The following is an 8240-nucleotide window of genomic DNA, read 5'->3' on the forward strand; positions in this document are numbered from 1 at the left end:
ACAGTAAACAATTCCTCACTTCCGAATCTGAGTGGCTTTCTATAAATTATCTTGAGAATACATTTTTGGACCATTTCAAGTTTCTTCATTACATTATCGTATGCTGCACCCCAACCCAAAATACCATATAAGAGTTGGGATTGGACAAGTGAGTAATATATGGTATTCAAGTATTTCGTGTCCAAATATCCTCTCAAATGTCGAAATTTATATATCATGCCCCTAATCTTTTTAACAACACAGTCAATGTGCAAATCCCATTTCAGATGTTGATCTATTATTACACCCAGATATTTTATGTTGTCTGTTCTTGGGATTATGTCACCATCTCCCACCTCAAGACACTCAAAATTCGGAAGACCTGGTGTGTAACTGGCAAATGGTATGAATTTCGTTTTTGCCAAATTCACTGTGAGTTTGTTAGCTCTAAACCAACGCTTAATTCTTGCGAAATCATTCTCCGCTTCTATCTTAACTTCCCCCCATGTATCGTGCTCATATGTTAATACAGTATCATCTGCGAAACTGATGATCTTCCCCTTTTTCGCCATAGATAGAAGACTATTCACATATATGACGAAGAGGACAGGGCCCAGCACCGTACCCTGTGGTACCCCATACTCCAATTCCTTCATTTCACTTCGACTGTTTTTAATCTCTACCAACTGCCTTCTACCTGTCAAGTAGTTTTCCATTAAGTCATATCCCTTGCCTCTGAAACCATAGTGATGTAATTTTGACAGCATTTTATCGTGGGATACAGTGTCAAATGCCTTGGCAAGGTCTATGAACACACACAAGGTTGATTTATTTAAATCCAAGCACCTGTATAGATTCGATATTAATTCTCCTATTGCGTCTTCTGCTGATTTACCCTCCACAAAACCAAACTGTTCAGATGAGACTATGTTGAATTTTTTCAGGAAGTTATTTATTCTATTTTTAATGATTTTTTCTATAATTTTTCCAATATTAGATATTAAAGTTATTGGTCTATAGTCTACCATACAGTCTCTTCTTCCCGACTTGAATATCGGTTTCACCACCCCTATTTTATATAGGTTTGGAAAATCCCCACTCTCGAAACAAAGGTTTGCGAGAGTAGCAATAGGAACTGAAATTTCCTCTTTAATTTTTTTCAAAATTTCACATCTTATTCCATCATAACCGGCAGCTTTATTACTCTTCAGTCCATCTATCATGTACACAACTTCTATTGGTGTTGTTGGAAAAAGGAAAAATGTTTCCTGCACATATTTATCATTATCCTTGAATTGCTCATTTTCTTCTATACGTTCTGCATATTCTCTTCCTACACCACTGAAGTATTCGTTAAATGCATCAGCAATTTCTTCCTTGTCAGTAATGAGTTCACCATTGCGACCTTTAATGCCTTCTATCCCCATTTCCAATTTCTGTTGTGAACATATGTTTGTTACGTGCCTCCAAAGATTCCTCGATTGAGATTTATTTTTCTCAATGAAATTTCTAGAATGATCTTTTTTTGCCCTTGATATAAGTGAATTTACCGAATTTCTAAACTGTATATAACTTTGCTTCAAGAGGGTATTATTAGGTTCTTTCAACATATCCTTATACATTTTGTTCTTTTTATTTATAGCCTTCAGAAGACTTGGTGTCACCCAATCCTTTTTTGCGAATTTTCTAGAGCTGAAACTAACCCGATTTGTATGATGATCCAAAAGTTTAGTAATAATTTCATTAAGAGATCCAGCAAATTCATCAACATTTGTGCTTTTGGCAATTTCGTCCCAGTTAATTTCACTTAAATCATTTTTCAGATTTTTATAATCTACGAAGCTTTTACAATTTATAGGATTTTTCCTCTGAACTGTTTGGATATCAGGACATATAAGAACAGGAAAGTGATCTGTCATCCCAGAGTGAACTGCAAATGCATGATGATCGCCTCGAACACCTATTTCCTTCATGAAAAAATGGTCAAGACAAGTTTTGCTTGCGGGTCTTGTCACCGTGTTTATAAATGATTCATATCCATAGTAACTCATTATGTTTTTATACTCTTCTTCACAATCGCTGGTTCCTAGAATGTCTACATTCATATCACCTGTTATAATATGATAATTTTTTATTTTTACACCTTCCAGATATTCTGACAATCGATCAGTAAACTTGGTGAGATTTGTTTTTGGCGAACGATATATACCAGTGATTTTAATTGTTTTAGTGTACAATTTTATTTCAACTTCCACACAACTTGTTTCATCGATCTGAACAATACTGTGAGTGTATTCAATATCATCTCTTATAAACATCAAAACACCATCGTTTCTGTTATAGTTTCCATGGCTATATATACTTCGATATCCCGGAATCAGATAAATATCTGGGTCCTCGATTTGGAAAGTTTCCGTGAGCACAATAACATCAAAGCTTTCTGAAGTCATTTTAAGAAGAATTTTAAACTCATCCAGATTTTTTTCTATGCTTCTTATATTACCGTGTATAATTTTCAATCGACCTGTCAGTTTATAATCATCAAGCAAGCCCAAATTATCCAGACACAAGGTCTTATATACATTTCCTTCATAATCTCTTATATAAGTATCCATTATGCAAGTTGAAAGGCAAGCGAAGTATGAACTATAAAGCTATCCACACACACTTATAACTATATACAAAATCATAGAACCAATAACCATGAAATAGTTAGACCCCAGAATAAGAAAAAATAAAACAAATTCTAATACAGGAAGAAAACAAACAAGAATAATGGTATGATGCCTCACCAGCGTCTTCAACCACCTCTCTTCAGTTTAGTGCCATCGGTCTTCTTTGTGCTTCCAGCGGATTGTGATCTCGTTCGTCCCAACTCTGCTAGCTCACTTTGCCTGTCTAAGATTCGATCTGTGGACAAACTTTCTTTGTTGATCCCTGGATCCTCGTATACCGGAAGATTTTCTTGCTCACTCAACAACTGGTTATATACCGCCACAGGAGCAGGACTATTTGATGCGTTGGACACTAATTCAGAATTTATTGTGTGTAGATTTGTGGATTCCGCGCTGGAGTCCTCTTCAAAAGGGGGAGACTGTATATTTGCGGCCGGTCCTTTCAATTGTTCGATGGTGAACTTTGTTCCATTAACTATCAAACACCTTGCTTGAATATGAGCTCTGTAGTTCTTTGCCCTGGCCAGATCTCTTTGTTGCCTGAGCAACCTGAAATCAGCACGGTCCTCTTCACAGAGATCTTCGTTAATATACACACTGCTACCTTTAAGATTTCGGCGGTTTTCAATTAGTTTCGATTTGGCCAGAAAAGATATAAATTCTATCTTTACTATCGACTTATTCTTACTCAGCCTGTATATATTGTTGATCTCTATATGTGTCAGATTAATACCAAGAATAGAATTCAGCTGACCGAGAACCGAGCCCAGCAGATCCGAATCATCCAACTTCAACCCGGTAATTATGACATTGTTCTTCAAAGCATTTCGCTTAATATTCAAAATCTCACTCTCTATTGAGTCTATCCTTCCTTCAAATGTCGCAATTCTCTGCTCAATTGATGCACTGATTCCATTGACTTCTTCTCTCAAACTCTTAATTTCTTCCTTCACCCCTACAATTTCACCTCTCAAAGCGGTAGTCTGGTCCTTGAATTCCTTTTTCAGAAACTTTTGTAATTGTTCGCTTACGGACATTCTTCCTCCTGCAACTATTTGCGGTGTATGGAACGCCTTATTAATTCTTTCGCCGGCCAGTGACAGATGTGCAGGCAAAATATGGTATTATCAATCGTTGTTATCGACTAAACTCCAAAATAATTTAAAATAAACAAGAGATATTTTGGAAAATTCAGTGAAATAATCTCACTCAATGAATAGTCCGTATCTAATTTTAATCGGGAGTTGACTCTCACTCCAAATTGAAGATGAAATTCAAACGTAAAATCACCAAAAACGGGGAGCACTCAGAGATACGTCTAACTAATCTCGTTGCACATAATGAATAAACTATTTATAAAACTATTTAACATCACGAATTTCAAATCGTAATTAGCACAATGGTAGCTACTTAAGGAAATACTTTTCCAATAAAGTCTTTTCACAAGCAGTTTTAGTTTAGTTATATTGTCTTGAACACTGATTCGTAGGATATTGGCGACTATAGTGATCTACCAGGGTAGATACAATCATTGTTATCTCGGTATAATCGATGCGATATTTTTACATATTAATATTTCAGGGCAGTATTAAGTCTTTATCGCAAATCTAGCAGGACACGTATGGTGTGGTGTAATTTTTCATTTCTGAATCTTCAACATAAGAGTACAAAAACATAAAACGTTCTGCGGAATTTGTATCATTTTGTTAAAATAATTATTGCTTCATTGAGTTGTTTACTCTTAGTATATTCTTTTGTAGTTAGCAAGTTGTTCAAAGTGCAATAAACCTTCAAAAATTTAAAAAATTGTGGAAGTATCTTCATGTCGTAGAAGGAAGTTTTTCTTTTGTGAATAATACAAAAAAATTGAAGAAGTTTTTTTTTGACAATTCAAGAATATTTACTGAATATATTATGAATTATTTCAATAAAATGTAATGTTCCAATAGATTTCGAAAAAATGTGACAGATAAATCTGATTTCGGCAATGAATAAAAAAAGCTTATACTGACTGAAAATTTATATAAAAATTGGTTTAGTCTTCACATTTAGTCTGAATTTACTATTCAGAAATATTTTGTCAAAAATATAATTAACAATTAAAAAATATTAAAAAGCACTAAAAAATTGAACTAAAATCCATTTTCAATGGATAAATATTCACATTAACTCACCCAACAATCAATAAGAGTGAAACAAAAGAACTGTCACTAAAACACTTATTTTTTTTCTGGGACACTCACTATTTCTAGCTAGTTGTATTTTCACGGACGCTGGCTTAGGAATAACGCACAACAGTGCAGTTATACGGATCCATACGAAGCGTTCAGTTTTATGCATCAAACTTCGGGTCTTTCCGGCAAGGATCGCGGCAAGGATAACGCGAATTGCGTGGGCGTTCATAAACCTCGGCAACTTCGTTCAAGTATGAGGCATTGAGAAAGTCGCCAGGACATCCCGTAAATAATCGTAGTGCTAAGTTGATCTAATATTTTTGTTACTATTTTAGGGATGTATCTTATGTTTTTAACATAAATCTAGCAGGATGTGCACGGCTGTGAAATTCTATGCTTTTTTCAGAAAATTTAGAGCAGACAATGGTCCTCGCCGAATGGTCATTCAGAGAAAATATAACGAATTTTCATTTATTTTGGCTATTGATGTTTTATGATCTTATTTTTCTGATGATATCTGTTTTACTGCAGTTTATTTTTGGCGCCACTATAGATGCCCCCCGGTCCCTGAAAGACTGCTCAAATATTTGTTTAACTAATACAATATTTAAATTAACAGCGATGTCAAATTCATTTGGGTTTCTGAAATGTTGTACGGTGTAAAATTAACTAATCTATGTTATCTGGAGCTTTCAACTGGAAAAGAAAAATTAAACAGAAACCCAAAATAACGATTGACGTACAATACGTGTAATATTTGACCACTGTGTTAACTGGCAGAATGTTCAAATAAAAAGAGTTAACCTTACTTTCAGTAATCCAAATGACGCTTGACCATAGAATTGACAGCTGTTAAGTTGAATTTTAAGTTGATTAGCCTTTCAGAAACCGGCCGTTATATGTGAATTCTGGATTTAGCATATCTTAAATTCAATGTGATATCAGAAAAGCACCCTATTTGAAATATCTTGAAATCAACCAGAAACAATTCATCAAGTCATTCACGTTAACTTTTCAATGGGTATAGGACCCACTGACATCTGTCAAAAATTATTTCTTTAATTACTGTTTACCGCTGGATAAGGCCTTTTGAACTGCAACATTATCTTTTGTTACCTCTGACGGTTGAGCATCGCCGGCAACGATTAAGGTGGTGCTGAGAACGTCAACATTGGAATGGCATCAGGTCGTGTTTTATGATGAATCTCGATTCTCCTTGGCTGCACATGATGACCGAAGAAGGGTAAGACGACCTCGGGATGAAAGACGTGAACTTCAGTTTGATGTTGAGCGTTATGTACACCTGACACCGTATGGTATGAGATGCTATTGCACATGCAAGTAGAACACCTTTAGTCTTTAATCGAGGCAACATGACAGCGCTGTGTTACCTTCAAGAAATAGTGGAGCCATATGTTCTCCCTCACCTTAACCGGCTCGAAAATCAAATATTTCAGCAAGATAATGCTCGACCTCATATTGCCAGAGTTAGTTTGAACTTTTTCGAAGTGACCCTTGTGATTTTTTTGCCATGGCCGCCCAGATCCCCCAAACTTTGTCCCAAAGAGCATGCATGGGACATCATGGGTAGAAGGCTTGGAAATTCACCCCAGCCTCCACGGACTTTGACGGCTCTGAGACATGAAATACAGGTGGCTTGGGGTAGTACCTATTCCTCAAGAAGAAATAGGCCATCTTATTGCAGTAATGCCGAGACGTGTTGAGAAGTGTATAGACAATCGCGGTGGACAAACACATTATTAACAAATTTATTAAAAAAAAATTTGAACCCTTCGTTTTTTCTCCAAATTTAAATCATTTACTCTTTGCTATACAGCTCCTTCTGGGTGTTGCAGTTTCTTCGTCAGTTAGTATATATCGATGATGATTCTAAGTGGACAGTCTTCGCTTCATATCATCCTCGCATGTTCATTGCAATGTAAATCACCTGAATGGGATGGATACAGTAACATAAACACATGTTGTTTGGAGAAAATCCGACAAGCAATAGGGAGACATGTGGTATGTTGATGAGTTGATGAAAAGGGACGTGTTAGCTATCAGTTTAGGGCCGGGAAATGGTTCGTAGGGCATGTTCAGCGAAATATAGTACCATTATGCCTCGAATGATGAGGTGTGGTAGTCTGGATGAGATTATGATGATTTGAGGAGCTTCCGCAGGAAATTATATTACTTATTAAATTCTGGTGAATCCATCATCGAAAGACTATCGTATTCATGGTGGAAAACTGTTTGTAAATCAATTTAATTCCCAAATAATATGCTAATATTGCTCATGCTGATGAAGTATTTTGTGAAGCATCTTCTCCTGTGTCAAAACTTCAAGGCTTCTACAATAAAATTATTTCCTAAAATGAATGATTGAACTCTCGTGAAATATTCTTAAAACACTGATCAACAATTGCTAGGGATCACTTATGAACTTCTCTTCATTTGTATTTTTTTCAAGTTATCTCGTGAATATCTGTACATTATATGTTCTCTAAGGAAAAAGTAGGATGTTTTGAGTTGATTATATCAAAGTCTTCCTCACTTCATCGGGTCTTGTTCACAAAATCGATTATTATCTGTAGGCTGTTACAGGTGGAGTGAAAAGCAATGTGGTATTTGTTATTAAATCTGTTTTTTTCTCTCGTTCAAACACATAAGGTGACAATAATTGAAGAAATGAGAACAATATCAGCTTATCAGTCATGCCGAGAAGACGTTTGGCTCCTGTGCAACTGGACCAAATCATACGGTGGATACAGGAAGGTTTGTCCCAGCGAGAAGTGTCCCGGCGCGGCGGTTGAATGTTTCGCAAAGTGTCGAGAGTCGGGCTTGGAATAGGTTCATCCAAAACGACTCAGTAGCTTATGTTCATGGGGGAGGTCGGCAGCGCAGTACAACAGCTGCCCAAGATCGTCTTTTGATCCTCAATGCTAGGAGAAATCCCACTTACCCGGCGTCGCGGCTCAATAGATCACTGAGAGTTGCAACAGGAGTTCTAATTTCGAACCAGACTGTAAGACGACGACTACATGTTCGTGGTTTGAGAGCACGTAGGAGGGTACAACATCCCCGTTTGAATAGGGAACACCGGGTTCATCGACGGCAATGGGCTGAGGAGCACCGCAATTGGACACTTGAAGATTGGAGCCGATGTTTATTTTCGGATGAGTCTAGATTTCGTTTGGTCAACTCCGATGGACGTATTCTTGCTTGGAGGGAAAGAGGTCGAAGGTATGCAGAACAGTTTATGGTACCCACAACAGCTTTTGGCGGAGGTTCTATATGTGTATGGGGAGGCATTTGTTTGAACCAACGCACAGAGTTGGTTGTTCTGCAGAACACCACCATGACCAGCCAGAGATATCACGATATGATTATTGAACCCATAATTGTTCCGTTT

At 36.8% G+C, this 8240-nt stretch overlaps 1 protein-coding gene across 2 annotated transcripts in view; it reads right to left on the reverse strand.

Moving 5' to 3' along the window:
- LOC123685387 (ITG-like peptide) overlaps positions 1 to 4976 on the reverse strand; it is an 85915-nt gene extending 80939 nt beyond the window's left edge. For both annotated transcript variants that reach the window (XM_045625052.1, XM_045625046.1), the window contains exon 1: positions 4829 to 4976. The gene's annotated coding sequence lies outside the window, so the exon portion shown is untranslated. The remainder of the gene's footprint in view (positions 1 to 4828) is intronic.
- Positions 4977 to 8240: the final 3264 nt, after the last annotated feature.

The sequence above is a fragment of the Harmonia axyridis genome, chromosome 1 (genome assembly GCF_914767665.1).
Source record: "Harmonia axyridis chromosome 1, icHarAxyr1.1, whole genome shotgun sequence".
In the NCBI taxonomy this organism is placed as follows: Eukaryota; Metazoa; Arthropoda; class Insecta; order Coleoptera; family Coccinellidae; genus Harmonia; species Harmonia axyridis.